Source organism: Mytilus edulis, chromosome 5 (genome assembly GCF_963676685.1).
Source record: "Mytilus edulis chromosome 5, xbMytEdul2.2, whole genome shotgun sequence".
Lineage (NCBI taxonomy): Eukaryota > Metazoa > Mollusca > Bivalvia > Mytilida > Mytilidae > Mytilus > Mytilus edulis.
In genome coordinates this window covers 61769748-61780166 of record NC_092348.1, presented here as the reverse complement: position 1 = coordinate 61780166, position 10419 = coordinate 61769748, and positions in this window count along the sequence as shown.

Sequence of the window (10419 nt, the reverse complement as noted above, 5' to 3'; positions counted from 1 at the left end):
TATGTAATGCTTCATGTTTTTGTTTTAATTTTGATAACAAATCTTAAATGTCTTATCGACAAATAATAAATAATATTTCATTCAGTGGTTGTTGATCCCAGACTTATCATCTTTCGAGTTTGTTCCCATGTTTTCTTGTTTGAAGCATAAGAAAAAAAGTATCTATTTAGATTTGTATGTGTTATGCTATTTGGTTGAGTCTTATATTTTAAAAACATTAATGTATATTTTCAGATCATTCTAAAGACATTTCTGTCGACAGTAAGTTTATTGCATAACAATTCTCAAACCACTTCATTCTGATTTGGATTACAAATATACCAACAATAGGTTCCACTATCATTATTTAATTTGTGCATTTAGGATAGTTCATGTTTTATTGGATATACATGGTATGATAGATAATGGCCGTTTATATACCTATTGTGTACTATTCCTTATCTCATTTTCATTGAGTTGAAAAACACATGGCGGTTTTGCATTCATAGAATGAGACATTTAACCTATCAACGCACCCTGCATTTTAGATTCATGCAACTCCATCAGGATTTTTTTATCAAGGGATATTGAAAATGAATTCATTGTGTGTAACGATGCCATGCAAATGAAAAATTTCCTATGACATTTTTATTTTTAGCTAATATCAATTAATTTAGGTCATTCATGTTATTGGAAACGTATAAATGTGTAAATTAAAGACAACATAAGTTATCTCGTAATGGAATCACCAAATACATCGTTGCAACTAAAATATCATAATGATGTAGTGATTTAAAACTTTAACACAAACACAAAGTATAATAGTTTCATACAGTCCATTTTCTTCCAAAGAATATGCAACTATTTTTGTGTGTATTGTTTTCTTAGTTTTTGTTACTTGAGTACACATAATATCTATTTAATGGCATAATGCTCCTAGTGATGATTTTGTTAACTGTATTGTATATTAATTTTGTTTCAGAAAATTTTGCAGAAAGTTCAGCAGGTGAGATACGTTTTTCAGTTACGTAATATTTGAATGAATTCGGGGATTATCGGTGGTAAAATTATATTTTTAAAAAACAACGCAAAATTCAGCTTTTTTCATAGTAATTTCATGTATAGTTTCTACAAATTTAAATATTATAGTTACCGTATGGTACATTATATTCCTCAAATCATACTTTTTGCAACTAACCCAAGAAGTTGAGGTTAATACTACTTTTTGAACTTTGTTATCAATTTGAAATATTAATGATCTATGCTACATATGAAAATTACAAATAAATGTGTGTATAGATTATCCTACTTTAAAAATGCAATGATGTGCATCGAAAATTTTAAACCATTTACGAACCGTTTACAGTAAACTTGGCATTTCAAAGTTGGAATGTTAAAAAATGGAAAGGTAGATAAATGAGACAAATAAAGTATGAAAGTAAAGAGCATTGACGACCCTAATTCCAAAAGTTAATTTCAAATACAGCAAAAATGATATATTCCTTCGGAAGACAATCCTTATTATTTTTAAAATTCAAAGTTTTAGAAGGGTATAAACCTTCAGCAGCAGTGACATAAATGTTCTGTTTTGATGGGTACCTATACAAAAGAACCGTCAGAAAATTTAGTTTGTAATAAATTAGGTTATATTATCTTAGACAGTAATTTTAGTTCTTATTTATTCAAAAATGCGTCACATTTACAGGAATAGCAACGATATCAGTTGTATCTATTGTTGGTGTTGCTATTGCTTCAGTTGTCCTATTAAGAATAATTCAAAACGTCAGACACTTACGAAAGTTAAAAACAGAATCAGATGATAGGAAGGTATGATATTAGTACAATATATAATAGTTTCTTCTGCATTTAGTCACAAAGTCCCTACAATGTACTGACACCGAACACCTTAACGTAAATCCTGCTTTGAGTCTCTTCTATCAAGTAATTTAATTATAATGTGTCAGTTGTCCGTCCTATCAATGAGTCTGAGCTTAATATAGCTATCATTAACAACCATGATTGTAAAAAAATTCAAAAGCGTCTAACAAAAAGAAATGCGTGAGTGAGAAGAATATTTATGATATTGAAAAAAAGCCAATGCGATTGATCATGTAGTTTACTCTGTTGATTGTTCTGTCTTGTTCACTTCTCTATATGTTATGTTCTGTTCTAAAAAGTAAAATCACAAAAATACTGAACTTAGAGGAAAATCTAATCGGAAAGTCCATAATCACATGGCAAAATCAAATGACAAAATGACTAAGTTACAATAGATATATCGCTTTTTGGAGTATTTTTTTTCTTTCGAGCTTGTCTCTTGAATACTTTATGTCTTAACTTTGTATTTGTTATGTTATGCGTTTACTTACAGGATACTGATGTTTATTATGCTGGTCAGGACAAAGAGGCAACAAACGATCATATATATACCGGATTGCAGTACTAAATGTCAGAACGTTGACAAAACACTGGTTCTATTTAAACGGACTATGTAAAATATATCCCTGATTGTTTATACCTTTTTTTGTTATATTTATTACTGTAGACATGTAGCGTATACATATAGGGTCAGTATATGTGAGACTTTTAAGTTTGAGATGATATCTAAAAAGACGCATTATATGAATGTGGAAATATTTACAGATTTCAATAAAAGTAGTATAATTAACTTCACTTTCATTTCAATATTCGAATTGAATTCATTACGTTTGGCTGACACACACTTTTCTGATGATTATAATGATCCAGTAGTAAAATTATACATGTTTAAACTGATCTAAATTAAGAGTTGAAGACAACGAAAGAGGTTTTTTATGGCAGTACTGTTACCAATAATCTACTTCATTTGAAATAACTTTATAGCTGTCTCTTTGGCAATAATGCCACATCTTTATATTGTAGGACTATTTGGAATGTGTCGCATATTTTAATTGTTATCGACAGATATCCAATTATAGTAAATTTTGATGTGAAAAGTGAAATAATAAAAAAAAAAACGAACAACGAGGAAAATTCAAAAGTAATCAAAAAAGCAAAATCAAAATCACAAACACATCAAACGAATGTATAACATTTTTCATATTCTTTACTTGGTATATGCATTTTCTTATATAGAAAAAAATGGATTAAACCTTCTATTTTTCATTAAAACTAAGTTTTATTAACCTATTTACATTTGTTAATAGATACATCAAATACCGGTACTTTATCCCGGCCTCGTTATCATTAGTATATAACATCTATTATGGTTAATTATGTTAGTACACAAATTTTCATTAATCCGGATATAATTCATGTCTTCACCTGAATAATTTTTTTATACTAGTTTCTTTGTTTACAAAGAATCAAGATAACACGTGTTGTGCTTTATATGGAATATACATTAGTGCATTATTCAAGGAAATTTCCCAAAATATTTGTTTTGAAAGGATTATTAATACGCCGTTATCTTTTTCTGTTTTGAATATTCGTTTGAAATTCAAATGTGTTTTACAAAATATATCTACAGTAAAATCTGATTCTATTTCATCAGATCATTCGATTGTGGGTAATAACTAGATTCTTATATATATCTTGAATAAAATTAAACTAGCAAAATTTTACGTGGAAAATAACAAAAATAGATGAATAATATAGTACAAATAATAACCATGGTAAAACAGCAAATATAAAACTACTGTTGAAAAATTGAAAACATCACGTTTAAGAATTTCTTGCATTCGAAGCGCTTTTCTGGATTTACCTTCATCAAGAACGCTCAAAGCCAAACATTTGAAATCCGAAGATAGGTAAGTACCGACAATCGTTGAAGAGCTATATGTCAAAAATACCTAAATAAATAGCCAAATTCATCTATAGCCAACTTTGCCTGATGGAGTTGAAACCTTAGTTTCATCATAATTTCAAAATTTATTAACGGACTATTTAAGTTTAGTTTGTTAAATCATGCCAGTACCGAAGCACTGACTACTGAGCTGATGATACCCTCGGGGACTAATAGTCCACCAGCAGAGGTATCAACCCAGTGATGTAAAAAATTGAAAACAACACGTTTAAAAATTTCTTGCGTCCGAAGCGCTTTTCTGGATTTACCTTCACCAGGAACGCTCAAAGCCAAACATTTGAAATCCGAAGATAGATAAGTATCGAAAATCGTTGAAGGTCTATATGTCAAAAATACCTAAAAACAAATAGCCCAATTCATTTTAAGCCAACTTTGCCTGAGGGAGTTGAAACCTTAGTTTTATAATAATTTCTATGTTGACTGTTGTATAAAAATACAGTCAAATTTCAAATCACAATTGATAAACACTATAATTTACATGTATATACATAAACAGTTAGTCATACCTGTGCAATGTTTGAGGAAAATTACAGTATAATCTCAATATTTGAGTGAGGTATTATTTTTTTCAGAGTCATCATCCATAGTGTCCTGTTTCAAGTCAGACATCAGTTCATTAAATTGCTTAAATAGTCTGTCAATTGTATATTCTAAAAAGTTTCTTATTTCAATAAAATTTCTGATAATATTTTGAGTGGTTATATATTTTTTTAATTTTTTTGTCAGACATATTGTATACTTTATATACGGTGTAACTGATAATAGTTAAAAGTAAATTGGTGTACTTTTTTCCAGAATAATTCAAAATAAGAACATTTGAGGAAGAAATGTTCAACATTCTCTCTTTTATACGCTCAACCTCTCACTTATATGACAGTCGTATAACATTCCACTATATTGATAAATATCTGTGAACAAAACCAACAGACATGCATGCCAAAAATCGGGGTACAGCAGTCAATATTGTTTTATAGTCCTATTCACTATAAAAACAAACATATATGTCAATAAAGAAAAACAGAAGAGCATATAGACAACGCACAATAGCAAAACCAGACAAGAATAAACAAACTTACCACATCACAATAACACAATGACGAAATGTATAAGGACCGAGCAAATGGATTGTACAAAAAAAATAGACTAAACCACAACTTCCAATATCGATCTAAAAACAGTAAACAAAATATTTACAAAGTCTAATAAAAGATGTCTATAACACGTTATCAAAATGATAAACAACGTTGGTTCCTAGAATCTTTACTTCAAGACAATCATATATTATTAAAATTAATACGGAATTTATCAACAAGGTCTTGGTATCTTCTGATGAAGTTTTTTTTACCATATCACAATACCCTGACCAAACCCACGTTAATTAAGTTTCTGGTCAGACACGTGTGTTGTTTTACAAATTCCGAGTAGCAGCTGCAACTTCTTGAAAAACGAATGATTTGAGAAATGTATATCTCAAATGCAGGTTAAGTTGGTAAATTGCTACTAAGGTGTGGGAAATAAACAATTTCAAAATTAAAATCGTCTAGTTTGTCTGTTTCTGGTACTGAGTTCCGCTAATGTCATATAAGAGGTATATAATTGAGGCAGCGACACACGTCCCTATATATATATTTAATCTAAAGTTCTTGAGGATATATATCAATATGTAACCCATTTTTACAAGTTTGGATTGATTAATGAAAATAATATCATCAATATATTTGAATGTGCATTTAAATGATCTAACTGCTTTGATCTTCTTGTTTTCGACAAGTTTATGAAGGAACCCCAAATCATTATTTTGTTGTGGCTATTTCTAAATTTTGTTGTGTTGTCATTTCTACTATAAATTATTTTGTGTATCATAACTTTAATTGAGTCCACCAAATTTATGCATTTTGAATTCTTCCCCGGTAAAAATTTATATTAGCGCACATTTATTCAATCATAAATACATGAAATTTGACTTTACTTCAAAATCACATTTAACTTATCATGTTTCTAACTAGTTTAATTGTAAATCGACGTGCGAGAGAGAACATAAATCTCTTGACCTGGTTCCGGTAAAACATTTGTATCTCCCATCCAAATTGGTTCCCATTCGTGCAACTAACTTATTGACCGGTAGCACTTCTATATTCCTCTATTCATAGTGGTCCTTGCATATCTCTTAAAGGTTCCTTTACATTTCTTATCCAAATTCTGAAAGCTGTCGATGTACCCCAAACGATTTTGTTTTTGGTAAAAACGTTTCATCATTCAGAAGAACTTTCTACAGCTCCTGATATTTTATGTTACATCAGGGTCATATGAATATCAGCGAGTTTTAAAAGGATTTTGTGTTGTACCGATAAAAATTTATGTCTTCGATAACAAATTTAAAAAATCATAAAGAGAACGAACATATCACCAACATACCTTTAATTCGTATTTAAGACACACAGGTGGACTATTTCCTTGCATAAAACCATTTGCAACCTATTTTTGTTAACCGTACCATATGTTGTACATTTGTGTGTAAAAAATTATACTAGTACATCACTTTTAAATCATAAAAAAATTAGTACAAACAATAAGTCGGCCCTCTGTTCAATGTTCAATTCTATAGAATATTTTATTTATTTTATATCTTATATATGTATTGTTAATGGTTTTATTACTTGAGTGTTTCTATGTTGACCTTGTTATTGGTCCGAGACCGAAGACGAATACAGCTGGCCGAGGACCAACACCAAGGCCAAACAGAAATACTCACGTAATGATATATTTATCAATTAACTACAGCGTTAACATATGTTTTATTTCATTTTACAAGAGATTAACATTTTTTATTTTGATTTGAAATTATCAAAGTCAAGGTTCATTATATAAGATGCACTTGATGTCTTCTACCTTTCTCGTGACATTTTTTACGCTTTCCAGTCACTTTAAAGAATATACTGTTGATATCAAAATGCAAAATATAAATATTAATTGGAAAGGTACTGCCATTGCATTCGTACTGCAAAAACAAAAGGATTATTAAAATAAAATAAAAGTTGAAGTTGAAAAGGATTGAAAAAGATACAACTTTCTATAAACCTACTGACCAAAGAACGAAGACTTGACCAATTACAGGTCATCGTTCACCAATTTATGCGCCGAGTTCGGGTTGGAAAAAAAATGACACTTACATTTTCAAAAAAAAAAGAAGCAAAAGTTAAAAGAAAAAGAAGGACGAAAGATACCAGAGGATCATTCAAACTCGTAGATTAAAATTAAACGGTCAACGCCATGGGTAAAAAAGAAAATGACAACAGAAAATAATAATGCACAAGACACAACATAGAAAATTAAAGACTTAGTCGCACAAACCCCACCAAAAACTGGTGGTGATCTCAGGTGCTTTGGAAAGGTAGGCAGATCCTGCTCCAGATGTGGCACCCGTCGTGTTCCTTGTGTGATTGAAAACTCGGTAAATATTCTAATTCGGAAGGTCACATTCGCGTGAATCGCTTTGTACCTGGTTCGACAAAAATTGATCTTTCTTGCCAAAACCTGAAATAATTCAATTGTCTTCCTACAAAATGTTTTATTTTTACATACATGTCCCGTTTTTTAGTCTGACGTATATGCTACACTGAAAGTTAAGGCATGTTTATGTTGAGTAAATAACACTGTATCTCCAAAACGACTGTTAACTCAAAGGTTGTATTTATCATGACTTTCGATTAAAAAAATAGAGACGTTCCAAAATCCGGAATCAGAACTTGGCCAATACAGAAAAAATATCAATATTGACAGAGTTGACACCTTGTATTGCATGGACAGTTTTCATCATATTAAGTCTAATAACCGAGTAGTTGATTAATACTATTTTGTATCAAAATAGATTAATACCAAATGATGGTATATGATGATAAAGTAGCAATAGTATAGTTCACTAATACTTCATTAAATACACATACTTTGATAATTCAACATACATTATAATAAGCAACATATGGTTGATAACGCGATGTCATATCAACAATATATGTTTTAAAGCGTTATTACTTATTTTGCAGGCGACCATATACTCCTTTTGCAAGAATTGTTTTGCATCAAATACAATTGTAACAATGGAATTTTCCACAAAAGAAAGAAAATATTTTTACGACTTGTAATTAAATAACAAATCTATTGTGACAAAAATGCAGTTTAGGCATAAGACAATATTTGTAATTTATCGTTGAATTGTTATCCATAATAAATTACCCGTTTGAACAATGCGTTAACGAATAATACATATAAAATCAGTCTTTTATCCTTGGTTGTTATAAGACGCGTTAATTGTTGCTAGGGCGCTCTCTTCGAGGTCCGCGCTCTTGGTATATAAAGACACAGATTCATTGCAAGTCGCTCATTTTTTTAATTGGCCGTCGACGGATGAACATCGGAAAGTGAATACCAGCCAATAAAGTAGTTTAAAAAGAAAGTTTGTAAACCTAGTTTGAGTTGAAAGCTTGTGGTTTTGAAGCAAGCGGTTTTTGAAGTCTTTACGATTGTTGCAAGCTACCGGGTTGTTCCGATACTGTAATTTCCCTCGGGAATGGTCGCAGTCCCTCGAACAGGTGGTTTGTAAAAGTCTGGTGACTTTGGTGCTTTTGAGACTAAGTATTACTATTATTGCAAACTACCGCGTTGTTCCGAAACTGTAATTTCTCTCGGGAATGGTCGCAGTCCCTCGAACAGATAGCTTGTAATAATCTGGTGACTTAGGTGCTCCGGGGACTAGGTGCTTCAAAACTAGTTGTCTCAGGAACTAGGTGCTTCAGAGACTAGTTGTCTCAGAGACTGGGTGTCTCAGAACTAGGTGTTTCAGGAACCTAGGATTTTTGAAGCTTATTCTTAAGTTTAATATAATTGTTTGTCAAGTCAGTTGGGACCTCGGAGTCAGTGAACGGATCAAGGATAAATTGAGGTTCTAGTTTTCAGACTACTTTTTGATACAAAGTTATTTGTGTAAATAGTGTTTTATTAAGTTTCAAAGTTAGTTTTGTAGTTTTAAGTAAAGCCTCCAAGTTGTAGTTGGGTTTTTGAGTTAATTAAAAGATTGATATTGGAGTGTCTCAGATTCTGTGAAAACGGATACGAACATATAGTTCATAAGCCAAACACGTTACAAAATTGGTTAGCAGCGGTGGGATCTGAGAAACTTCAATATTATATGTAAATAATCACATTGTTTTATTGTCATTATTTCCTATTCGTTCTTAATTGCAATAAGCAACACACTGTTTTGTAAATATATTGATTGTCAAATTGTTTAATAAAATATTTTTGGAAAATTGTTTAATTTATTCTTCAAAATATGTCCCGAACATACAGAGAAGATAAAATGTTGTATGACCCTTACAGTGTCGAAACAATAAATTTGACCAGGGAGTTAGATAAATTAAACAAGGAAATAGAGTGCTTAAGATCTAAGAGTTTTGAAAATGCCCCAGACTTTGCTCAGTCAACCCCTATTAGTCAAGCAACACGTCCAAGACAATCTGACTCTGGAATTGCTTCTGTTAGAATTCCAAACCTCGACTTTGGTACAGGCAGCAACATACTCCAGAGTACACACGTTGGGGTAGGGGCTAAGACAAAAGTTATGCCACGGCCTGAAATACATAATAACGATATTCCCGATTCTGTAAAATTAGCAACAGAAATGAGAACTTATTCAGATTCTGTTCTTGAGACAAATTTTGTAACTGAGAGACGAAAGAAAAGTCTACAAAAACCACAAGACAAATTAGGTGCATATAGGGGAGACAACAAAAACAAAAATATTATAAAACCCGCTACGTTTGATGGACAGGGCTCATGGATAGATTACAAATCTCATTTCGAAGCTTGTTCAAGTATAAATGGATGGACAGATACAGAAAAGGGTTTGTATTTGGCAGTTTCATTGAGGGGGCAAGCTCAGGGGGTACTAGGAAATCTACCAACAGATAAAAGACAAACTTTTATAGAACTTGTTAGGTCTCTTGAAGAGAGATTTTCGCCTGCCAATCAAACGGAGTTGTATCGAACACAACTACGGGAGCGTCGTCAAAAAGCTTCAGAAAGCCTTCCTGAATTAGGTCAGGACATAAGACGCTTGGCGAACCTTTCATATCCAACAGCCCCAAATGACGTTAGGGAAACTCTAGCTAAAGAGCAATTTGTAGACGGGCTCATGCGTGTGGATATGAGACTTAGAATTAAACAAGCTAGACCTGCCAACCTGAGTGACGCAGTTCGGCACGCTGTTGAACTAGAAGCTTTCAATAAGGCTGAAATAAAGCGGGAGGAAGGGAAAGGTTATTTAAGAGCTACAAATACAGTTGAAGACACCACTGACACTAGCGAGAAAACAGTAGAGCTACTTAAAAACATGCAGACAGCTTTGACTGATCTGCAGCAAGAAGTAAAAGCTTTGCAACAAACTCAGGGAAAAGGGTGGTTTCCTTTTAAAGGTAATTCACAATTTCAGAATCGTAAGAAACGTGGATGTTTCAACTGTGGAAAATTTGGACATTTCAAAAGAGATTGTCCCGAAAGTAGTGTGAGAAGGAAACGTTCAAACTCCAAAAACCTACCCG